The sequence below is a fragment of the Pleurodeles waltl genome, chromosome 7 (genome assembly GCF_031143425.1).
Source record: "Pleurodeles waltl isolate 20211129_DDA chromosome 7, aPleWal1.hap1.20221129, whole genome shotgun sequence".
Lineage (NCBI taxonomy): Eukaryota > Metazoa > Chordata > Amphibia > Caudata > Salamandridae > Pleurodeles > Pleurodeles waltl.
The window spans coordinates 613,314,913-613,341,067 of NC_090446.1; the positions used below are offsets into that span (position 1 = coordinate 613,314,913).

A 26,155-nucleotide genomic window follows, 5' to 3' on the forward strand; every position below is an offset into this window, starting at 1 on the left:
CAGTCACCAAAGTGATACTGGCACCTGTGTCCCTGTAGGCCAAGGCCTCAACACCATTTATTGAAACTGTCTGCCTGTACTTATCCATTGTAAGGGGACAAGCAGCCAGTGTGGCAAGGCCAATGCCACTAGGTGTGACAGAAACTGTCTTGGGACTGACTACCCCAGTTTCTACTATGGACCCATAAGTGAACCCAACTACACCCTTAACTTGACTGTTGCCAGCAGTCCCACCACTAGTACCACTACTGCTAGGGGCACTAGAGCTTGATGTATTAGTGGTGGTAGGCTCAGGGGGTTTACCTGGACAGGACTTATCCCCTGGCCTATGGCCTATGTTTTTACACACAAAGCACCAAGGCTTTTTAAATTGTGTAGGTTGAGAAGAAGAGGAAGAATTAGTTTTATCCCCACCCCCTGAAGAGTGTTTAAGATTTGAAGTGGGATCTTTGGTTTTACCCTTATCCCCATGCTTATCTTGAGATTTTTCACCATCTTTCTTCTTGTTGTTCTCTTTGTCACCCCCTGTATGAACTTTTCTGTTCACCCTTGTTCTGACCCATTTGTCTGCCTTCTTTCCCAATTCTTGGGGAGAGGTCAGATCAGAGTCCACCAAGTACTGGTGCAACAAATCAGACACACAATTATTAAGAATATGCTCTCTCAGGATCAAGTTATACAGGCTGTCATAATCAGTAACTTTACTGCCATGTAACCACCCCTCCAAGGCCTTCACTGAATGGTCAATGAAATCAACCCAGTCTTGTGAAGACTCCTTTTTGGTCTCTCTGAACTTTATCCTGTACTGTTCAGTGGTTAAGCCATAACCATCCAGGAGTGCATTCTTAAGTACTGTAAAATTATTGGCATCACTTTCTTTCACAGTAAGGAGCCTATCCCTACCTTTTCCACTAAATGATAGCCATAGGATAGCAGCCCACTGCCTTTGAGGGACATCCTGTACAACACAGGCCCTCTCAAGTGCAGCAAACCACTTGTTAATGTCATCCCCCTCCTTATAAGGGGGAACTATCTTGTGCAGATTCCTGGAATCATGCTCTTTTGCAGGATGACTATGGGGAATACTGCTGCTGCCACCATGGGTTTCTAAACCCAACTTCGGTCTTTCCTTCTCTAATTCTAAAGACTGTCTATCCAAATCCAGCTGTTGCTTTTTAAGCTTCAGTCTGGTTTGTTCCACCCTCAACTTATTGAGTTCCCTTTCTAACAATCTGTAATCAGGGTTGGTGGGAGGGACATTTCTAGATACAGAGGTATGATGGGAATGAACAGGAGACCTGTCCCTTACAGAGGGCACCCTAACAGCTTGGCTAACAGAAACATCAGTACCACTGTGGTGTGAATAAATGCTTTTGCTATGATGTGAGACAACACTATTTGTATGGTGTGGCTCTTCATCATTACCAACTATGCTAGACTGTCTAGTAATGGGCAGGCTAGGAAGTTTCTTTCCTGAATCTTTTCCTGGGGGAGCCCCTGGATCAGATTGAGAACCATTAGCTACTTTTTCAACAGATGGGGCACTTTTAGCCTTATCTTGTTCTCTAAGCATGTTAAGTAACAGTTCCAAGGAAGGATTCTTCCCTACACTCAAACCTCTCTCTATGCTGAGACTCCTTGCTCCTTTCCAGCTAAGGTGATCATATGCAATCTTAGACAGGACAACATTTTGGCCTGTGCCAGACATTTTTAGAGAGAGTTAAAGTGATAGAAAAAGAGAAAAAAGTTTGTCAGAGCTTTTAGAAAGACAGAGAAAAAAAACTTTTTAAACTTTTTAGAACTTTTTAGAAAGTTTAGAAGTACTTTTCAGCACTTAGAAAAGAGTGAAAAGAGGAAATGCAAAACTTTTTGGCTATGTGTATATACACTGACCTTGTTTTGTATATTTTTCTCTTATGAAAAGTACAATGACAAGAGTGGTAAGTAGTCTCAAAGCACTTATCCCACCACTGCACAACCAATGTAGGAGGCTGGACTGGCTTGTAGTGAGTACCAAGGGGTACTTGCACCTTGCACCAGGCCCAGTTATCCCTTATTAGTGTATAGGGTGTCTAGCAGCTTAGGCTGATGGATAATGGTAGCTTAGCAGAGCAGCTTAGGGTGAACTAGGAGACGTGTGAAGCTACTACAGTACCACTTAGTGTCATATGCACAATATCATAAGAAAACACAATACACAGTTATACTAAAAATAAAGGTACTTTATTTTTATGACAATATGCCAAAGTATCTTAGAGTGTACCCTCAGTGAGAGCATAGGAAATATACACAAGATATATATACACAATAGCAAAAATATGCAGTATAGTCTTAGAAAACAGTGCAAACAATGTATAGTTACAATAGGATGCAATGGGGAAACATAGGGATAGGGGCCACACAAACCATATACTCCAAAAGTGGAATGCGAACCACGAATGGACCCCAAACCTATGTGACCTTGTAGAGGGTCGCTGGGACTATTAGAAAATAGTGAGAGTTAGAAAAATAACCCTCCCCAAGACCCTGAAAAGTGAGTGCAAAGTGCACTAAAGTTCCCCTAAGGACAAAGAAGTTGTGTTAGAGGAATAATGCAGGAAAGACACAAACCAACAATGCAACAACGCTGGATTTCCAATCTGGGGTACCTGTGGAACAAGGGGACCAAGTCCAAAAGTCACAAGCAAGTCGGAGATGGGCAGATGCCCAGGAAATGCCAGCTGCGGGTGCAAAGAAGCTTCTACTGGACAGAAGAAGCTGCGGTTTCTGCAGGAACGCTGAGGGCTAGAGACTTCCCCTTTGGAGGACGGATCCCTCTAGCCTTGTAGAGTCGTGCAGAAGTGTTTTCCCGCCGAAAGAACGCCAACAAGCCTTGCTAGCTGCAAATCGTGCAGTTAGCGTTTTTGGATGCTGCTGTGGCCCAGGAGGGACCAGGAGGTTGCAAATTGGAGCAGGAGGTAGAGGGGACGTCGAGCAAGACAAGGAGCCCTCTTAGCAGCAGGTAGCACCCGGAGAAGTGCCAGAAACAGGCACTACGAGGATGCGTGAAACGGTGCTCACCCGAAGTTACACAAAGGAGTCCCACGTCGCCGGAGACCAACTTAGAAAGTCGTGCAATGTAGGTTAGAGTGCCGTGGACCCAGGCTTGGCTGTGCACAAAGGATTTCCGCCGGAAGTGCACAGGGGCCGGAGTAGCTGCAAAAGTCGCGGTTCCCAGCAATGCAGTCTAGCGAGGTGAGGCAAGGACTTACCTCCACCAAACTTGGACTGAAGAGTCACTGGACTGTGGGAGTCACTTGGACAGAGTTGCTGGATTCGAGGGACCTCGCTCGTCGTGCTGAGAGGAGACCCAAGGGACCGGTAATGCAGCTTTTTGGTGCCTGCGGTTGCAGGGGGAAGATTCCGTCGACCCACAGGAGATCTCTTCGGAGCTTCTAGTGCAGAGAGGAGGCAGACTACCCCCACAGCATGCACCACCAGGAAAACAGTCGAGAATGCGGCAGGATCAGCGTTACAGAGTTGCAGTAGTTGTCTTTGCTACTTTGTTGCAGTGTTGCAGGCTTCCAGCGCGGTCAGCAGTCGATTCCTTGGCAGAAGGTGAAGAGAGAGATGCAGAGGAACTCGGATGAGCTCTTGCATTCGTTATCTAAAGTTTCTCCAGAGACAGAGACCCTAAATAGCCAGAAAAGAGGGTTTGGCTACTTAGGAGAGAGGATAGGCTAGCAACACCTGAAGGAGCCTATCACAAGGAGTCTCTGACGTCACCTGGTGGCACTGGCCACTCAGAGCAGTCCAGTGTGCCAGCAGCACCTCTGTTTCCAAGATGGCAGAGGTCTGGAGCACACTGGAGGAGCTCTGGACACCTCCCAGGGGAGGTGCAGGTCAGGGGAGTGGTCACTCCCCTTTCCTTTGTCCAGTTTCGCGCCAGAGCAGGGCTAAGGGGTCCCCTGAACCGGTGTAGACTGGCTTATGCAGAATTGGGCACATCTGTGCCCAAGAAAGCATTTCCAGAGGCTAGGGGAGGCTACTCCTCCCCTGCCTTCACACCATTTTCCAAAGGGAGAGGGTGTTACACCCTCTCTGAGGAAGTTCTTTGTTCTGCCATCCTGGGCCAGGCCTGGCTGCACCCCAGGAGGGCAGATGCCTGTCTGAGGGGTTGGCAGCAGCAGCAGCTGCAGTGAAACCCCAGGAAGGGCAGTTTGGCAGTACCAGGGTCTGTGCTACAGACCACTGGGATCATGGGATTGTGCCAACTATCCAACTATGCCAGGATGGCATAGAGGGGGCAATTCCATGATCATAGACATGTTACATGGCCATATTCGGAGTTACCATTGTGAAGCTACATATAGGTAGTGACCTATATGTAGTGCTCGCGTGTAATGGTGTCCCCGCACTCACAAAGTCAGGGAAATTGGCCCTGAACAATGTGGGGGCACTTTGGCTAGTGCCAGGGTGCCCTCACACTAAGTAACTTTGCACCTAACCTTTACCAGGTAAAGGTTAGACATATATGTGACTTATAAGTTACTTAAGTGCAGTGTAAAATGGCTGTGAAATAACGTGGACGTTATTTCACTCAGGCTGCAGTGGCAGGCCTGTGTAAGAATTGTCAGAGCTCCCTATGGGTGGCAAAAGAAATGCTGCAGCCCATAGGGATCTCCTGGAACCCCAATACCCTGGGTACCTCAGTACCATATACTAGGGAATTATAAGGGTGTTCCAGTAAGCCAATGTAAATTGGTAAAAATGGTCACTAGCCTGTTAGTGACAATTTAGAAAGAAATGAGAGAGCATAACCACTGAGGTTCTGGTTAGCAGAGCCTCAGTGAGACAGTTAGGCACTACACAGGGAACACACACATATAGGCCACAAACTTATGAGCACTGGGGTCCTGACTAGCAGGGTCCCAGTGACACATAACAAACATACTGAAAACATAGGGTTTTCACTATGAGCACTGGGCCCTGGCTGGCAGGATCCCAGTGAGACAGTGAAAACACCCTGACATACACTCACAAACAGGCCAAAAGTGGGGGTAACAAGGCTAGAAAGAGGCTACTTTCTCACACAGCTTAACTATGAGAAGAAAAATAAAATTGGGCTAGTACACCTCTCATCGATATCGTCCTAGTAAAAACACCTTGCCAATCCAGAGATAGAGGTATATGCAGTTTCAAATAGCATGCGGCACCCTCGTCAGTTTCTCCAACGTGAAAAGCGCCTTCTTCGCCTTCAACCACCTCGTCGCCAAATTGAAGTGGTTCCGCAGAGACGACCAGCGCAGGTTCAGTCAGTAACAATGTTCTTCTTTATTTAAGCATAACAGTTACAGGAAACAGGTCCATCGGAGATGATCCCCCAGGCTCAACTGACATGATTCATTTCTACACATCGCGGACGCAATAGAACTCATCCATGCCATAATGCCCCAACACACTCTCACACCAAGCACAAGCAAGCACACACAACAGTATCGTGTACGTTTTCTCCCTACTTTGAACTCTCATACAGCCTATCCCTTTGCCCTTTAGGGTTCTGCTTTTTCCAAAGGCAGCGTTGTCATGAAGTCGTTAGTCTGTTTTCCACATCCCCAGTTTTTCTCTCTCCGACCCTTTATTCCCCACTCTCCTCCTGCTGCCATTGGCTGCGTCTTTCTTTTGTTTTCATTAATAAAAGCATACATTACCGCGCTAAACAGGTTGACTATGACCACTGGAACAGCGGATCAAATAGATAAACGACGAGTGTGCACTTATGTGGTCCGACAACCTTGTTAAATGAGGGCAGATCTTATTGGTTTGTCTCTGCCCTGCTTTTGAGGTGCGAGGAAAGAATGAATTGTACCTTTCTATCACAAAATATGTGGAAAAAAGCAATGACGTCGTGCCTGACTTTAACATGCCCGCTGAGGTTAACGCTATTCTCTTCGCATGCGTAGTGAACAAAACATCAAGCCAGGTGGTCAGCGCATGCGTGATCTCCTCTGCCCTTCTTCTCATTACGTGCGCGCCGCCTGTTTTACCGTGCGTGCGTGCGCGCGCGCCGCTGTCCGCGCCGCCGCCCTCAGTCCAGAGCGCGCCCCCGGGGCCCCGAATGTTGTGAGTCGAAATCTCGTCGTTTGTTCCGGGCCGCGGTGGCCCAGCCTTAAAGGGGCCGCGACGCACCGGGGCTGGGGAGCAGCTCGCCGAACCGGAAAGACGGAGGTCAGCCTGCAGGGGAGGTAAGTTACCCTGGTCACAACGTAAAGACAGGAAGGTTGGGAGGGGCAACTACAGGGAGTGGGGGGAGATAACGACAAGATGTTTTAGGAGGGGCGGAGAAGACGCGAGGTAATAACAGAGAAAAGCGGCGGCAGCAAGAAGCTACCGTGTGCATTAGAGGAAGTGAGAAGGGACAAGGGGCAGCAAGCACTTCATTCGGACAAGGAGAGGTAAGGGGCAGAGCCGGGTGGGACTGAGCCCGCGGCCTGTCAGGTGGCAATAGTGTGAGCGAAATTTGAGGGCGTAAGGAATAGGGGTACACATTAAGGCCCAGGAGGGAGCAGTGGAGTGTTAGGTGTTAATAATGAGCCAGGGAGAAATAACGGGTTAGGAGGAATAAGAGTTTGGAACTGCGGGGGAAGGATGCCCAAAGAGAGTGATGGTTTATGAAAAATCCTCGGGCAGCTAGTGCGAGGGGAATTACTTGTGGTTGATGTGGTACATAAGTGTGTTTTAGCAGCTATGAGTGAAGGTAACAAGGGCGAAGGTATGTCCAGGATGCAGCAGTTTTGAGAGTAGGGTAAACGACAGATAACAGGGGCTAACTTGGGTAACATTGGTGGAGTTGAGTATGAACATTACGTATTTATGGATGGGCAATGTGTTGTTAAGGGAACAACAGCGGCGGGTGTCTACAACACCAAATTTGCTTTGGGTCCAGCCCTTTCCATACCCTCTCCCCGACAACTAAAGTAGAGAAGCAAGAGCAAAAGAGTGCATGGCGACGTGGAAGAATGGAAGGAGCACAAAACAAGGCATGTAGGGCAGCAGTAGTGGGATTGGTTGGGCTGCAGTCGTAGTACCCATATTAAGCACCGGCAACAACCATGGGAGTGATAAGTGCAGTTTGTTCAGGAATCACTAATATAGCTGAGGCGGGTGGTGCACGACAGCAGTCGTAGGACAGGTGGCAGGAACAAACTGGGTCTCTAGGACGGGTTGGCAGATGGGGCCTTCGTTGTTAAACTGAGGTGGGTGGTTTGATGTAATTATTGGGTTGATAACGACAGTTAAATGCAACAGTCTTTGGAAGAAGTGGCCACTGGCAGCGTACAGAACTGAGGGGGCTAGGACATCAGTTGTGCGGTTGATGTTTGAATACACGTGCAAGAAGTTCGTGATCTGAGATTGGAGATGGTGCAGTAGGGCTTTCGTGTACTAAATGGAAGACATGGTTATGTTATTGTTTGTGTTAGTGAGACAGCAGTCACTGGGGTGAGATTCGCTTAGTAAGCAGTGGTCGTTGGGCTGCGGTTGGTGTTGATGTGCAGTAGTTGTGCTCTGACGGACATTAGGAGCAACTGGTACTGCAGTGATGGAGGTGAACATTAACTACTGTGTTCAGTGTTTGGGGGAAACCACCACGAGTCTGAAGAAGGGGGATATTGTGAGCTGCAAGTATAAGATGTTGGATTGTATTCCGTGCGCATGGTTGGATTGAGGGCCACGGCAAATTGGTGGTGGTGGTATATGGTCGGTGCCAGAAGTGTATGGCAGTCAACGTGGCGTTATCATCATTACCTTTTCTCAAAGTTTGATCTTTGCTTGCTGCCTTTCACCAATGCTGGTGCTTTTATTTTTATTTTCTTCCTACTGTTTGTGATCCACCAACTTCTCCTTAAAATATAGTTATATTCTTATCCCAGGAAGATTAGGGGCAAAGCTGATCAGTTAGGTGTTTATTTGTTAATAATTTGGTAGTTATTCTTCCATAGTTAAGTCCGGTGAAATGGGCTTTAGATGTGGTTTTAGCGGTTTCCTCTAGTTTGTTATCTTTGTTTTTTGGGCATCTAGCTGTTTCTTTGCGATGTCTGCGCCCGACAAAGGCTGCAAGCTGGAGGGGGTCTGGATGCTTTGTCTGGTGCGTGTGCGTGTTGGATGTGGGAGGCAGTCTGGGGAGTGATTCTCGGCAGTGCTGGGGAGTTCCGGGTCTGTCCTCCGCCTGGGAGTTTGGCAGCGTCAGTTTGGTGTGCAACTGAGGGCTCGTTCATACTTCTTCCTTTGTTTTTGCTTTGTCTCGCTGAGCACATGGCGCGGACTTGCTCCAGTCCGCGCCTTAACGCGCCATTCTTGACGGCCTTGGTACACTGTGGAGAGTAAGAACTGCTCTTCAGAAGCAACTGACCTGGGCACGGTGGTGCTGTCCTAAAACTCTGTGTTCTTAGTGAGCTTTAACCCAGTGGTTGTCAGTAAACTGGGAATGATTGTCTTCTGTAAGCCTACCACGAGGTATAGCAGGTGGAAACTAGCGTTCAGGAAAAGGAGGGGACTGTGGAAATGGATCTGTGTACTGGATCATTGAATACTTAAATGCTTCTCCTTTTGTACTGGATGTTATTGTCTTTTTTCTGATCGCGTGTTCATTAGTAATTATTGGCATTCGGTGGAACCTTGCAGGTGGCGGTGTCTTGTCCTTTCTCGATCTGGTAGCAATGTTGTCTGTTGTCCAGCTAGATTTACTCCTCGAATATAAGGCGTTTATAGTGATGGTCACTTACAGTGGCTGCACTCAAGGGGGCAGTGGTGCCGCCCACGCGACTGCGACAAACAATGAGTCCTAGAACTGGGAGAAAGTGTGCGCGAGCCCTGTTTGGGCTACGAAGGTAAAGAGCGATCCTTTTCCAGCGTGTGCCATGGTACTAAAAATGATAAATATTTAGTGACCTTCACTGTGTGTTCTCTGCCTTCTTACTCAGATAATAAGATTACACGTGTTTTTCACCAAAACTATAGTTTCTTGATTATCTATTTTGATACGCAGCCTCAGAACGTAAAAAGGGGTTAACGATATTAGGCTGTGAAGCTGCATTTGGGATCATAGAAATCGGCTCATCTAAAGTGGTTCGTTTCCTCTCTATATGATATGATGCATAGCATGTGCTGGTTTGGCTCTGTTTACCTGTTCACTTCACATTGATTTCAAGATTCTTCCGATTGGCTCTGGTGTGTTATTTCAGTGGCCTCAGCTCCTGTCTCCGTTGCAATCCGGCTACCTTTTAATATTTACAGCCCTAACTTATTCGTTACACAGTGCTTAATGATACCCACCTCCATGATACTCAAGTCACTGACCTCAAATATTGAAAGGATGAAGCTGATAAGATCAGTTACCTCTTGCTCCAGGGTAGCATACTTACATGTGCTGTTCTTTGATTTTTCAGGGCTCACCTGATTACCTGTTTGCAGCTCTGTGATTTCCATGTTGAGCGGATATTCTTTGGAGGCTGCATCTCTTATGATTTTCTGGGCTCCCCTGGTCACTTTTGTGCTGCTCTTTTGCTTCTTTTAGTCTACAGATATCCACCAGACTTCAAAAGATTTCGTTTCTCTATGCTGATCAGTACTTGTATACTTTGGAGATGCTGATGCACTTTTTTAGGTTTGACTTGGAGACTGCTTTGGATGTCGCCAGCCTCGCTTAAAAAAAAAAAAAAAAAGAAAGAAATTATATTCAGGGGCTTTGTGTCAGCTGTCTTCCACTGTCATTCACATTTTGCCAGCTGCACACAACATATCAGATAGGGAAATGGGTAAGCTAGCTTCAACCGTTGCTTATGTTACTCTGAGGATAATGGCATTTTGCATAGTTTCCTGTGCACATCTTTCTGAACAGAAGTGTACTTCAGAGCCAAGTCTGACGGGCCTTTTACCTTTTTTTTCTTTCTGTTTATATCATGCAATATTTTTTGGTATCCTTGTGTGTTTAACTGTTTTTAGATTACAGTGATTGAAAGCTAATACAACGTTTTCTTTGCACCAACAAGAATCATGTCTTTCTATGATATTCACTGAAACTAAAAAGAGTTTCTGCGCCTGTTCCAAGTACAGCTGCAGCTTGGAAGCACACATACTGTACTAATAAAATCACAACCTCTGGTCATTTATACGTAATCTTTAATTTTAAATGTTTATTGGGTGAATTTGACTGCTGTGTTTAGCTGGCAACGTTATTTGTGCTGCATGCTTGTAATAAGAAATAAACGTAGCCATCAGGCTAGCGTGCTAAGGCTAGGTCTATGGGCTTTGTCTTTGTTAACATAAAGTACAAATAACTCTGGTCACTCGTCAGCATATATAAAAACAATACTATGGGAATACCATCATACCAAGTCCAATCAACTTATATTAGATCAATGTGCTTTAATGTTGAAAGATACAAATAAAGTGAAAGTGGGTAAACAAACAAGTCAAATAGTAGAATCTCCGGCATAAGAAACTTATGCATATATGGACAATAACCAATCCATTACATTAGTCACAATTAAACACAAATACCACATGGCTCTTGTATACAATAAGATAAGGGGGTCAGGGTGTCAAATGTCGAGGACATTTAGATCCTTCAAGCAATACCGGATCATCATCAGGACATGCGGATGAGAAGCCGTAGAACACTTGTTGTAAGTAACTCAATGAAAAAACGGTGTAAGAGGAATCAACCTAGAAAAAAAGGCTGCCATTAACGAATCAGCAGAAATGAAGGGGAAGTAATGTAAGTCAGGAGGAAAGTAGGGCAAAGGAGGATGGTGACCATCTTTTATTTCCCCCCCCCCCCCCTTCCCATAGGGGACCATTCTAAATAAATCCCTTGACAAACGATGATCACCATGCTGTTAGAGACCACTGAAAAGAGGAGGAGGAAGTGTGATGGGAAGTAAAGATGGGGCGCACAGGAGAGGGTCACTACAAATGTCGGCACATTAACAGAAAGAGTGTGTGATGGATTAATTGTAAACCCAAACGTCCGGGGGATGGGAACAGAGGTTGTGTACTGCCGTACATAGATTGTATGGATGCCATGCTTCAGCGCTCTTTTCCAGCAAACTTGTAATGCACGATTCACACAGAGTTAAAGGTGTTATGACACTCACATTAGGATGGACAGAAATAGACTAAATGCTGTGTCATGTATCGGGGCGCTAAGACTTGCAGCCCAGCATATCTGAGAACGATGAGTTCTGTTAACGTGAGATAGACTAGTCCCTCTAAGTTGTCATCCAACGATACTGGCTTAGGCTGGTATAATCCATTTATCAAGCAACAAGAATTGTCCCAGAACATTGTCCCTTTGTTACCTCTTCCTTAGATGTTTCAGTTTTAATTCTTGGTACTTCTGTTCCCTCACCTACCGTTCCTCCCTTTTCTGTTTTATTCCTCATTCAATCTTTAAAGTGGCCTAAGGTTGACTTAAGTCACCATACAAAAATCCAGCATTACATGAAACCTGTTTTCTCCATGTGTTTGGTAGAACAATTTATATATACAATGTACAGTCTTGCATGACTCTAATGCGGGATGAGGTCTAAACAGATCAGGCACTGGCCCATTTGTTCCTGTCTGATCTGGAACAGTGATACCGTGCCCATTTAGCTTCTCCACCGGCCCCTCTCTTGCACATCTTTGGCCAGTAGGCATGTAAAATTTGTGTGGATGAAGGGTGGCATTTCAAAAGTTTGTTGGGAGATGTTAGGTTGTGATTCGTTCCTGGAATACTGTTTATAGATGCTGTGCTTAGGTGTGCAGATAGCTAGAAGAAGTGTGTGGTGATTAACCTATTTATCTGTCCCATCATTTGGGGCACTATTACAGACCCAACATAGTCTTCCCGTGATGGATGTATGTCCATACACCGGTGGTTGGATAAACTGTCCATGGATCATTGAGTTGAATGGAGAAACAACAAAATTGCTAAGCTTGAGTTCAGTAGTTTTCCAAGCTTAGACTCTGGTCAGTGGGATGACATATCAGTGGGCAGCCTCTGTTAGCTTTGTAATGTCAATGATTATTCAAAAGGGAAGTTGATTGGAGTAGCTTCCCCATGACACACACATCACTTTTATGGTTTAAACCCTTCTTCAAATATAGGTCACAAAGGTTAGACTTAGAATCGGTTCAGGCTTTCCTACTGTCTACATTAATCTTAAATATTTAGATAAAGCCACCTCATTTGCTCGCCACAATTTCTTAGCTCTGTCCTAAGCAGGCATAAATGTAGTTGAAATTCTAGTGAGTCAGAACTGCTGAAAACTCAATCACTCTAATACTAGTGCCTGGCTACCTTTTGACTAGAATTGATTCGCATCTGTCCCCTCCAGCTGTCTTTGGAGAAATCGTCTACCAAAACTAAGGTTTAAAAAGCCTATGAACCCTCGGGAATACTGGCCTAAGCATTTACTCCCAAAGTGATGCAGGGGTAAATCCTCATTTCCCCCACTGCAAACTGCTAAAAATAAATACATTAAAACTGTACCATTCGTGCCCTAAGAACATCGTGTTAAATGACTGTAACTCGCCATTCGTGACCTGCCTGTCTATCAGATTAAGGTTTCAGAAAGCTCGGAAACACCTGTCCTGCGGCTCCTCTGAGACCTGGGCAAAACCTATATCTATACCCAGCATAACAGAAACCTTCACTGACCAACGGGCTCACCGGTTAAAAAAATAATAATAATCTACTTGCAGTCCTAAAAAGAAACGAAGACTATTTAGGGGCAGGACTGTGCTCGCTGAGTGAACTCTGCAACACCTTTGTTTCTGCAATGACACCCTGGCATTCATAAAACAATGGATGCGCTTTTTTTTATCCGATTTTTTTTTTTTTTTTTTTTTTTTTTTTTTACTGTTTTAATCCCACCACTTTTAGTCACTTCATCCTCCCTTTCTCCCTCTCGTGCCTAGAAGTAATTGAGTTATACAGTGTGCACTACAGAAATATGTATAATTACAATGCCAAGCTGTCTAGATGCAGAACTCGGTACAAACATCTATCCCTAGTGTTAAAACAATATTTGGCACATTTACCTGCTTGCAACTTTTTTTGGTGGCTAGTAACGTCACCACGTCTCGTTTGCTTGTCATTCGCTACCTATATACCGTATTAAAAATGCCGGCCACCCCAAGATGTTTGTCCTTAGAATTTCCTGAACACTACTTACGAGCAATTCCCTACCTGGCTGACTTGGACAGGCAACTAAAAGTTAAGAATGCTTCAGAAGACAGTTTCCAAACCTCATTCCTGAACAGACGTCTGTCGCAACCTCCGCTCCCCCTGCCCTTCTGTCTTCACACTGAAATGCGGCCCCATGAATTGCACCTGAAAATATGTTTATTCTTTACTCAGTTCCTTCTGTTTAATTTCGTCATGCGCGATACTCTGGTATTACGCACCACGAAATTCTCTACCTAAACATCCTTTTGTGTGTCTCCCAGTGAAACGATCTGTCCGTGTAGTTTATTGGGGCTTCCAGCTCTGCAAAGGCAAATTAGTGAGAAAATAAACAAATCGGCGGCGTATGTAGACCAACTGCCCCACCCGTTCATTGAAAACAAAAAAAACAAAAAACGCCACAGGCGATTGTATTAGAAGCATGTTCTAACGTAATAAAGGCCCCAAGCAATCCCCGGTGGGGGTGGGGGTCCCTCAACAGATCACGCTGGCCCGAGAGCTCTTGAATGAAGGAGTGAGTGTGTGGGGGCATCCAGTTTCGTTACGCCACTGGAAGTATGGAGCGCTAAATATTGTCCATGTATGTTTGTCGTAAATACCCCTTATTACAACTGGCTACGTGGGGTTCACCCTACAACAGCTTGCTGCTTGGCCGCTGACAACCCATGATTCTCAATACAAGCATTTTCCTGGCCTGCTAACGGGGCTTCTGTCGTGAGGGTGCAGACACAAGGAAGAGGGGAGGTGTTTAAATTTGCATTTTCAAGGCCCTCCCTTCTTTGTCTGTGGAAGTGTCTTTATAGCTATGTTACTGCTCTTCTGGTGGAAAGAATAGGGTGAGGCCCGGGAGGGGGCATGGGGTGACAGGAGCGAAGACCTCATTTGCTTTCACATTATCAAGGATTAATGCAATCCTAGGGGAACAAAGGCCAGTGTTTTCACGATTTGTACGTGCTATTTATATATGCCCTCTCCTTTTTTTTTTCTTCCTGTTATAGGAAAGTGAACAATGGCTATAATGCTGCCCCACTAGATTACCAACACTTCTTGTGCACTTAAATTCTACTTTTTGTTTTCAGCACTTTGGTGTAAATGTCTGACTTTTACAAAATGATCTGATGTGGCAATATTTTGGGGCCTTGGTTATGCATTTGTTTGGTAACAAAGGGATTGGTTAAGGCTGTCATTGTGGATATTGTAGGGCAGGATGTGTTATTGTTAATAAACAACCCATGATGGACTCATCTTACTGTGCTTATTGGCTCAATTTAGCACTTGATGTAATTATGGCAGACTATGCTTAACTTTTGGTGATTTATTGCAGTGACCACAAAGTAAAGGCTGCAGTTCAGTTGTAATTTAGGGGGTAAAGAATTTGAGTCTGGTTCCTTCTGGTTAATGAAAGTATGGAACTGCTAGATATCTGTGGTCGACATGAGATAAGAGACATGTGGTATCTGTACCGCACAAATCTAGCCAAAAGGCGTCCGAGCACAGTACATGATGACAGTTCAACCAAGTCATCGATTGATAGGAGAGAGATCTGGTTTGTGCACTGTTAAAGCATAGTGAAGACGTGTACTTTTAAGAGGTAAATCTTCTTTTCTTAAATTACAGTAGCGTTATGGCGGTCCTGATGGATGTGGGTATGTTGTCTAGATGCCTGGTGCATTGATTGAAAAGACCGGCTGCCTCTCGCATTTTAGTCTGCAGCTTGGTGATTTCCTGGCTGAAGTTGTGTAGAGAGCCACATGAGATTGTTAGCTTGTCTGCAAGATAAGAAGGGGTGCTTGTCTTGATGGCTTAGTAAATGATGCAGCTGGTTTTGAAGATTGTGCAGGCAAGGGGAGCCGATGGAGTACCATCAGGATGGGAGTGATGTGATCATATTTCTTCAGGCCTTTCCTGTGACCTGAATTGGCTGAGATGACTGCTGTGAACCTCACTGAATTTGGTGGGTCGGGCTGTGAGCATTCCTTTTGAGATTAGTGTTGAGTCATGCTTGACCATCAAATCCTGCTTGACAGGTCTGCTGGGTTTACATATAACTCTTTGGGCTGCACTTGAAAAGTGGAGAAAAGTTTGGCAAAACCATTCTTGGGTATCCACTGTCTAGTTGCATATGAACCCTGCTTTGTTCTACCAGGCACCTGTCTGTGAGTTTTAAATATAATACTGGGGAGACACTTAAAAGGAAATGGGATGCCACAATAATTCTTGTGTATCCACGTTCGTGTTGTAAACCCCTGATTTTGTTTACCAGACTTCTGTGTCTTTTAATTGTGGGCATAATGACTGCCTTAAACTGGATTTTAGTGTTAGATGTGGGGGGAGACGAGGCCTATCATAGTAATTTACCCACACACCACCATCTCTCAGAGCCAGTGTTTACTGTGACAAATACATTTGTCATCATGAATGCCCAAAATAGATAGATTTGGCTCCAGGAACATTTACCTAATTAGTTGGGGCATGGTCAGTGTTTATTGCCACCCACTTCCTCGTATAAGGCACAAATGGGACATCTCCTGGCACCCACTTAACACTCCTGAACCTAAAGAAAACAGAAGAGTACTAGACCTGCTGTCTGTGAACTGAGATGAGCCCAAAGGACTGGTCATCTCTCTTGTACCCAGGACAAGGAACTGAACTCCAAGGGTCATAAGTCTGATCTGTTGAAGTCTTTCCTGCAACTGACTCGTGGTAGCTGGATCTGGACTGGACCCTGCTTTTGGTCTCTGCCTTGCACCCTGTGAATTTCTTAAGTGCCCCTCCCCCCAAGGGGTGTTATGGGTCTTTGAAAGTGTACTCCAACAGAGGATTGGGGTGTAAAAACTTAAGTCGGAAGGTAAAATCTTTGACCATGACGACCCAGGTTGGTGTGTCCAACCCACACTACAACGTGGTCAGAGTCAAATTGCATCTAGGACCAGTCTACAGAGATCATTGACTATCACTGGAATGTTTTGCTTTTTGGGGCTGTTCCTTCTTCATACTTCACATTTTCGTATCTTCTGTTCCCCTTTTATTGGGTCATTTTGTTTATTAATTTTTACAATATTTTTCTAATTCAGTTTGGGATTTTCAGTGTTTAGCATTATGACTTTGACTCCTTTGCTATAGCATAAATACTTTACACGCTGTCCTAAGTGAAGCCTGTTTGCTCTGTGCCATAGTTACCTGGGAGTTAAGCTCAGGATAATTTAGTGACTTTGAAGGTTCACCCTGAAGAGGGTTGTGATTATCCCTTGATGTGGGTAGTCCCCCACCCAAAATAATAATCCAATTCCTTATGCTCTGTGATACTGTCTTGGTCTAAATCACTTGCTTGAATTTGCCCTATAACCTGTTGCTGAGACTTTCCTCATTGATACGAAGGTGGCATGCTGGGTACTATGGTATTACGAAGATTAAGTGCCACAAGGTTTATTTTACAAAGCACATCTTTTCAAAGTCTACCTTCACCTGACCGTTGGCTTGATGGATACCTAATGCTTTATTCGTATGTGTGATCACATTCCCATATGACTACATTTCCTCTAATTTCAAATGAGGCGTTTTGTCTCATACAAGGAGTACAAGAAGTTTCCTTAAAAAAAACAAAAAAAAACAAGTACCTGCACACCTACTATCCTAAATGGGTGTGTGATTTTTATATGCTTATATTTGGTGACAAAAATGTTTGCCTCTTGCTGCTAAAGCAGTACCGTTTACTTTATATACTGTTTGTTTTTCATGAGTGTGTTTTGTGCGCTAGTAACACAATGTATTTACTCATCTAGTCAGTAAGCTAAAATTTTATACCTTTCATAGGTCTGTACCATTCACAGTGCTGAACATCCCCGTCACATTTATTATTTGCATAGGGGTACATGCATTTACACCTCATGTTGTTTTGTAGCAATTTTCACTTGTTTTAGTAGTTGCGTTCTGGAACTTGCATGCTCTGTCCGGTTAGTTGCACTGCAAGGCATACATGCTTTATTGCCTGGTATATTTGCAGGCCAGAGCTAGCATGGATGGTTGAAGGAGGGTGTGGTTGATTGTAACCTCCATGATAAATATTTGATGTTGTGACTGAGGTTCAGAAGGACCTTGGGGGGTAATGCTAAAAAACTCCACTTTTTATGTGTTCTTGTGATGAGGAAAGTGAGGGTGCGAGAACATGTTCTTACATATTATATTTACACATAAATGTAATTCATTTAGATGCAGTTTCTAAATTTGTAGTAAGTGATAACTTTGTCTAATAGCAAATTTTGACTTGTATGTAGTCCAGGGGAACTGAACTTAAGAAAGCTGTGATTGATTCTTGCTTTATCTTTTTGTCCTCTGGTATATTAGTGTGTTTGGTAGGTGTAATTGTTGGTGTAGTTGACCTCACCTATCTGGTTTGGTAATCTCATGAAGGTAATCATTTCATGATGGTGGAAAGGTAAAGTACAAGGGGCCCACTTATCAATGCAATAGGCACAGAAATGAATAGAACTTACAGTTCGTTCATTCCTCGATATTAGAAACATTCCCGATACCTGATGAGAAAGTTGACTTTCTGAGTGCAGAGCTTTGAAGGTTGAAGACGCTGATACAGTTGTTAGCAGCAAACTAGAGTGTATGGTACTTCTGGTGGGGTGGGGGGTGTTCCTTTACAATTCTTAACTGTTGAGTAGACGCCATTAGGATCTTGAACTCATTATTGATTGACCTTGTTATCAACTTTCAGGAAAATGTGAATGGTACAATGGTAGCAGTTGAGTGAATAGCAATCAGTGGACCATGCCAAGAGTAGAGGAAATTTGAGCAAATGCAGTCCTTTTGCGGGAATACCATCAAACAAATGAATAAAGCATTATGTATTAACGTCAGTAGTCTGGTAGAGAAGGTTAAAGGGATTTCAGACTGCTTACAAATGACGTTAAAAATAAGTGTCTCGTAAAAGAAACCTTGGGGCACTTAATCTTTGTAATATTGTAGTATCCAATTCTGTACACTGTTTCGTAGGTTATTTATGTCTGTATATGGTGCCTGGAAGTTTTATTATAATAGGCAGAAGGCCATGGATCCAGTACCTTTGAAACATTGTCTAAATCTTCCCACGTTTCTCACAACTGGTCAAAATTTATTGCCATCTTTCAAACTCCTAGATCAAGTCATCCCATGCATAATTGTCTAGCTATTCATTTACAAGCCTGCTCGTTATGGTCATTCAAAACGTCTTTAACTTGGAAAACATCTGACCTGTTTTCATTGCCGCCTTAAGGGTACTTGAAGTGGAATGCCTATTACTTTTCCAAGTAGAGGAGATGTTTGAATACTAGATTTTTCAGTTCCTCTTTGAATATTTCATGGGATGCTACTGACATCAGAAGGATTGGAGTTTAATAATGTTGGAGCACTTCCTGGAACAACTGTTTTGGTATTTGATTTCTTCCTAGGTGGAATCTTGAGAAGGTGAAATTTAGTGCTTCTATTGTGTGTGTGTGTGTGTTTTTTTTTTTTTTTAAATAGGCAGTTTCCATGTCTTCATGTAGTACCCTATGGGTAATGCATGCCAGTTTGAGCAAATGTCTTGCTTTGGGACACCAGTTCAACAAGGCCCAACATTAGGTGGGGTTGCCATATAAGTCTTGCTGGTACCAAAACCTGCTCAATGATTTCATATCAGGTTCTGGGATGAATTATTTGAGATTTCTGTTCATAAAATGAAACTGTACAAGAACTGCAGAACTATTGATGTATTTCAGGTGCTTGTCTAGGGTGAATTAGATATTTTGTAGAAACTACAATAACTGAGTGTAAGGAAATGCCTCCTTGGCATGGTTGCCCCCTGACTTTTTGCCTTTGCTGATGCTATGTTTACAATTGAAAGTGTGCTGAGGCCTGCTAACCAGGCCCCAGCACCAGTGTTCTTTCCCTAACCTGTACTTTTGTATCCACAATTGGCAGACCCTGGCATCCAGATAAGTCCCTTGTAACTGGTACTTCTAGTACAAAGGGCCCTGATGCCAAGGAAGGTCTCTAAGGGCTGCAGCATGTCTTATGCCACCCTGGAGACCTCTCACTCAGCACAGACACACTGCTTGCCAGCTTGTGTGTGCTAGTGAGAACAAAACGAGTAAGTCGACATGGCACTCCCCTCAGGGTGCCATGCCAGCCTCTCACTGCCTATGCAAGTATAGGTCAGTCACCCCTCTAGCAGGCCTTACAGCCCTAAGGCAGGGTGCACTATACCATAGGTGAGGGTACCAGTGCATGAGCATGGTACCCCTACAGTGTCTAAACAAAACCTTAGACATTGTAAGTGCAGGGTAGCCATAAGAGTATATGGTCTGGGAGTTTGTCAAACACGAACTCCACAGCACCATAATGGCTACACTGAAAACTGGGAAGTTTGGTATCAAACTTCTCAGCACAATAAATGCACACTGATGCCAGTGTACATTTTATTGCAAAATACACCCCAGAGGGCACCTTAGAGGTGCCCCCTGAAACTTAACCGACTGTCTGTGTAGGCTGACTAGTTCCAGCAGCCTGCCACACTAGAGACATGTTGCTGGCCCCATGGGGAGAGTGCCTTTGTCACTCTGAGGCCAGTAACAAAGCCTGCACTGGGTGGAGAAGCTAACACCTCCCCCATGCAGGAGCTGTAACACCTGGCGGTGAGCCTCAAAGGCTCACCCCTTTGTCACAGCCCAGCAGGGCACTCCAGCTTAGTGGAGTTGCCCGCCCCCTCCGGCCACGGCCCCCACTTTTGGCGGCAAGGCTGGAGGGAACAAAGAAAGCAACAAGGAGGAGTCACTGGCCAGTCAGGACAGCCCCTAAGGTGTCCTGAGCTGAGGTGACTCTAACTTTTAGAAATCCTCCATCTTGCAGATGGAGGATTCCCCCAATAGGGTTAGGATTGTGACCCCCTCCCCTTGGGAGGAGGCACAAAGAGGGTGTACCCACCCTCAGGGCTAGTAGCCATTGGCTACTAACCCCCCAGACCTAAACACGCCCTTAAATTTAGTATTTAAGGGCTACCCTGAACCCTAGAAAATTAGATTCCTGCAACAACAAGAAGGACTGCCTAGCTGAAAACCCCTGCAGAGGAAGACCAGAAGACAACAACTGCCTTGGCTCCAGAAACTCACCGGCCTGTCTCCTGCCTTCCCAAGAACTCTGCTCCAGCGACGCCTTCCAAAGGGACCAGCGACCTCTGCATCCTCTGAGGACTGCCCTGCTTCGACGACGACAAGAAACTCCCGAGGACAGCGGACCTGCTCCAAAAAGACTGTAACTTTATCCAAAGGAGCAGCTTTAAAGAACCCTGCAATCTGCCCGCAAGAAGCGTGAGACTTGCAACACTGTACCCGGCGACCCTGACTCGGCTGGTGGAGAACCAACACCTCAGGGAGGACCCCCGGACTACTCTACGACTGTGAGTACCAAAACCTGTCCCCCCCCCCCCCCCCCTGAGCCCCCACAGCGCCGCCTGCAGAGGGAATCCCGAGGCTTCCCCTGACCGCGACTCTCTGAAACGTAAGTCCCGACGCCTGGAAAAGACCCTGCACCCGCAGCCCCCAGGACCTGAAGGACCGGACTTTCACTGCAGAAGTGACCCCCAGGAGTCCCTCTCCCTTGCCCAAGTGGAGGTTTCCCCGAGGAAGCCCCCCCTTGCCTGCCTGCAGCGCTGAAGAGATCCCTTGATCTCTCATTGACTTCCATTGCGAACCCGACGCTTGTTCTAACACTGCACCCGGCCGCCCCCGCGCCACTGAGGGTGAAATTTCTGTGTGGGCTTGTGTCCCCCCCGGTGCCCTACAAAACCCCCCTGGTCTGCCCTCCGAAGACGCGGGTACTTACTTGCTGGCAGACTAGAACCGGGGCACCCCCTTCTCTCCATTGAAGCCTATGCGTTTTGGGCACCACTTTGAACTCTGCACCTGACCGGCCCTGAGCTGCTGGTGTGGTAACTTTGGGGTTGCTCTGAACCCCCAACGGTGGGCTACCTTGGACCAAGAACTGAACCCTGTAAGTGTCTTACTTACCTGGTAAAACTAACAAAAACTTACCTCCCCCAGGAACTGTGAAAATTGCACTAAGTGTCCACTTTTTAAATAGCTATGTGTGAATAACTTGAAAAGTATACATGCAATTGAAATGATTCAAAGTTCCTAATGTACTTACCTGCAATACCTTTCAAACAAGATATTACATGTTAAATTTGAACCTGTGGTTCTTAAAATAAACTAAGAAAATATATTTTTCTATAACAAAACCTATTGGCTGGATTTGTCTCTGAGTGTGTGTACCTCATTTATTGTCTGTGTATGTACAACAAATGCTTAACACTACTCCTTGGATAAGCCTACTGCTCGACCACACTACCACAAAATAGAGCATTAGTATTATCTCTTTTTACCACTATTTTACCTCTAAGGGGAACCCTTGGACTCTGTGCATGCTATTCCTTACTTTGAAATAGCACATACAGAGCCAACTTCCTTCATTGGTGGATCAGCGGTGGGGTACAAGACTTTGCATTTGCTGGACTACTCAGCCAATACCTGATCACACGACAAATTCCAAAATTGTCATTAGAAATGGATTTTTGCAATTTGAAAAGTTTTCTAAATTCTTAAAAGTCCGGCTAGGGCCTTGTGTTAGTCCCTGTTAGCATTTCTTTTTAGAGTTTAAAAGTTTGTTAAAAGTTTGAATTAGATTCTAGAACCAGTTTTAGTTTCTTAAAAAGTATTCCAACTTTTAGAAGCATAATGTCTAGCACAGATGTGAATGTGGTGGAACTCGACACCACACCTTACCTCCATCTACAGATGAGAGAGCTAAGGTCACTCTGTAAACTAAAGAAAATAACAATGGGCTCCAAACCTACCAAAGTACAGCTCCAGGAGCTTTTGGCAGAGTTTGAAAAAGCCAACCCCTCTGAGGATGGCAACACAGAGGATGAAGATAGTGACTTGGAGGGAAATTCCCCCCCTCCAGTCCTACTTAGGGAGAACAGGGCTTCTCAAGCCCTGACTCCACAAATAATAGTCAGAGATGCAGGTTCCCTCACAGGAGGGACCAACAACTCTGAAATCACTGAGGATAACTCCAGTGAAGAGGACATCCAGTTAGCCAGGATGGCCAAAAGATTGGCTTTGGAAAGACAGATCCTAGCCATAGAAAGGGAAAGACAAGAGATGGGCCTAGGACCCATCAATGGTGGCAGCAACATAAATAGGGTCAGAGATTCTCCTGACATGTTGAAAATCCCTAAAGGGATTGTAACTAAATATGAAGATGGTGATGACATCACCAAATGGTTCACAGCTTTTGAGAGGGCTTGTGTAACCAGAAAAGTGAACAGATCTCACTGGGGTGCTCTCCTTTGGGAAATGTTCACAGGAAAGTGTAGGGATAGACTCCTCACACTCTCTGGAAAAGATGCAGAATCTTATGACCTCATGAAGGGTACCCTGATTGAGGGCTTTGGATTCTCCACTGAGGAGTATAGGATTAGATTCAGGGGGGCTCAAAAATCCTCGAGCCAGACCTGGGTTGACTTTGTAGACTACTCAGTAAAAACACTAGATGGTTGGATTCAAGGCAGTGGTGTAAGTAATTATGAGGGGCTGTACAATTTATTTGTGAAAGAACACCTGTTAAGTAATTGTTTCAATGATAAACTGCATCAGCATCTGGTAGACCTAGGACCAATTTCTCCCCAAGAATTGGGAAAGAAGGCGGACCATTGGGTCAAGACAAGGGTGTCCAAAACTTCCACAGGGGGTGACCAAAAGAAAGGGGTCACAAAACCTCCCCAGGGGAAAGGTGGTGAGACAGCCAAAAATAAAAATAGTAAAGAGTCTTCTACAGGCCCCCAAAAACCTGCACAGGAGGGTGGGCCCAGAGCCTCTTCACAAAACAATCCTGGGTACAAGGGTAAAAACTTTGATCCCAAAAAGGCCTGGTGTCGTAGCTGTAATCAGCCTGGACACCAAACTGGAGACAAGGCCTGTCCCAAGAAAGGTTCCACTCCAAACTCCAATCCAGGTAACACTGGAATGGCTAGTCTCCAAGTGGGATCAACAGTGTGCCCAGGGCAAATCAGGGTCCACACTGAAGCTACTCTAGTCTCTGAGGGTGGGGTGGATTTAGCCACACTAGCTGCCTGGCCGCCTAACATGCAAAAATACAGGCAGCAGCTCTTAATTAATGGGACAAGTGTAGAGGGCCTGAGGGATACAGGTGCCAGTGTAACCATGGTGACAGAGAAACTGGTTTCCCCTGGCCAATACCTGACTGGAAAAACCTATACAGTCACCAACGCTGACAATCAGACTAAAGCACATCCCATGGCAATGGTAACTTTAGAATGGGGAGGGGTCAATGGCCTGAAACAGGTGGTGGTCTCCTCAAACATCCCAGTAGACTGTCTGCTTGGAAATGACCTGGAGTCCTCAGCATGGGCTGAGGTAGAACTAAAAACCCATGCAGCCATGCTGGGTATCCCTGAACTGGTGTGTGTAAAAACAAGAGCACAATGCAAGGCACAGGGTGAAAAAGTAGAGCTGGAGTCTGGAAGAAAGGCCCAGCCTACCAAGAGAAAAGGAAAGTCAGTTGGGAAACCAACTGCAACACAGTCAGAAAAAGAGAACCTCTCTTCTCAGGAAGAAGTTCTGCCCTCTGAGGGAACTGAGCCTTTGGAGCTTGAACCTTATCAGGTTGAGCTCTTAGGCCCAGGGGGACCCTCAAGGGAAGAGCTGTGTAAGGGACAAGAAACCTGTCCCTCTCTTGAAGGCCTTAGGCAGCAAGCTGCTGAAGAGTCCAAGGGCAAGAAAAATGGAACACATAGGGTCTATTGGGAAGATGGACTCCTGTACACTGAGGCCAGAGACCCCAAACCTGGTGCCACTAGGAGAGTGGTAGTGCCTCAGTCGTTCAGAGAGTTTATTCTGACCTTAGCCCATGATATTCCCCTTGCTGGGCATTTGGGACAAACCAAGACGTGGGAGAGGTTAGTCAACCACTTCTACTGGCCCAATATGTCCCACAAGGTTAAGGAGTTTTGCCTCTCCTACCCCACCTGTCAAGCCAGTGGTAAGACAGGTGGGCACCCAAAGGCCCCCCTCATTCCACTTCCAGTGGTGGGGGTCCCCTTTGAAAGAGTGGGTGTGGACATAGTTGGTCCACTAGAACCTCCCACAGCCTCAGGAAATATGTATATCCTAGTAGTAGTGGATCATGCTACTAGGTATCCTGAAGCTATTCCCCTTAGGTCGACTACTGCCCCTGCAGTAGCCAAGGCCCTCATTGGTATCTTTACCAGAGTGGGTTTTCCTAAGGAGGTGGTGTCTGACAGAGGTACCAACTTCATGTCAGCATACCTAAAACACATGTGGAATGAGTGTGGAGTGACTTACGAATTCACTACACCATACCATCCACAAACTAATGGCTTAGTTGAGAGATTCAACAAGACATTAAAAGGCATGATCATGGGGCTCCCAGAAAAGCTCAAAAGGAGATGGGATGTCCTCTTGCCATGTCTGCTTTTCGCTTACAGAGAGGTGCCACAGAAGGGAGTAGGATTCTCACCCTTTGAACTTCTGTTTGGTCACCCTGTAAGGGGACCACTTGCTCTTGTTAAAGAAGGCTGGGAGAGACCTCTTCATGAGCCTAAACAAGACATAGTGGACTATGTACTTGGCCTTCGCTCTAGAATGGCAGAGTACATGGAAAAGGCAAGCAAAAACCTTGAGGCCAGCCAACAGCTCCAGAAGTTTTGGTATGACCAAAAGGCTGCAATGGTTGAGTTCCAACCAGGGCAGAAAGTCTGGGTTCTGGAGCCTGTGGCTCCCAGGGCACTTCAGGACAAATGGAGTGGCCCTTACCCAGTGCTAGAAAGGAAGAGTCAGGTCATCTACCTGGTGGACCTGGGCACAAGCAGGAGCCCCAAGAGGGTGATCCATGTGAACCGCCTTAAGCTCTTCCATGACAGGGCTGATGTAAATCTGTTGATGGTAACAGATGAGGATCAGGAGGCAGAGAGTGAACCTCTCCCTGATCTTCTGTCATCAGACCCAAAAGATGGCTCAGTAGATGGAGTGATCTACTCAGACACCCTCTCTGGCCAACAGCAAGCTGATTGTAGGAGAGTCCTACAACAGTTTCCTGAATTCTTCTCCCTAACCCCTGGTCAGACACACCTGTGTACCCATGATGTGGACACAGGAGACAGCATGCCTGTCAAAAACAAAATCTTTAGACAGTCTGACCATGTTAAGGAAAGCATCAAGGTGGAAGTCCACAAGATGCTGGAATTGGGAGTAATTGAGCGCTCTGACAGCCCCTGGGCTAGCCCAGTAGTCTTAGTCCCCAAACCTCACACCCAAGATGGAAAGAAAGAGATGAGGTTTTGTGTGGACTACAGAGGGCTCAACTCTGTCACCAAGACAGACGCCCATCCAATTCCTAGAGCTGATGAGCTCATAGACAAATTAGGTGCTGCCAAATTCTTAAGTACCTTTGACTTGACAGCAGGGTACTGGCAAATAAAAATGGCACCTGGAGCAAAAGAGAAAACAGCATTCTCCACACCTGATGGGCATTATCAGTTTACTGTTATGCCCTTTGGTTTAAAGAATGCCCCTGCCACCTTCCAAAGGTTGGTGAATCAAGTCCTTGCTGGTTTGGAGTCCTTTAGCACAGCTTATCTTGATGATATTGCTGTCTTTAGCTCCACCTGGCAGGATCACCTGGTCCACCTGAAGAATGTTTTGAAGGCTCTGCAATCTGCAGGCCTCTCTATCAAGGCATCCAAATGCCAGATAGGGCAGGGAACTATGGTTTACTTGGGCCACCTTGTAGGTGGAGGCCAAGTTCAGCCACTCCAACCCAAGATCCAGACTATTCTGGACTGGGTAGCTCCAAAAACCCAGACTCAAGTCAGGGCATTCC

The 26,155-nt window shown here is 45.5% G+C and overlaps 1 protein-coding gene across 5 annotated transcripts in view; it reads left to right on the top strand.

Annotated features, from left to right (window-relative positions):
- Positions 1-6,069: 6,069 nt before the first annotated feature.
- The window catches only part of RNF44 (ring finger protein 44), a 186,633-nt gene continuing 166,547 nt past the window's right edge, over positions 6,070-26,155 (top strand). For 2 of the 5 annotated variants that reach the window (XM_069244567.1, XM_069244571.1), the window contains exon 1: positions 6,088-6,224. The gene's annotated coding sequence lies outside the window, so the exon portion shown is untranslated. Of the gene's footprint in view, positions 6,225-6,289; positions 6,435-26,155 lie in introns of those variants that run through there. The other 3 variants (XM_069244570.1, XM_069244572.1, XM_069244569.1) reach the window with 3 other exon arrangements.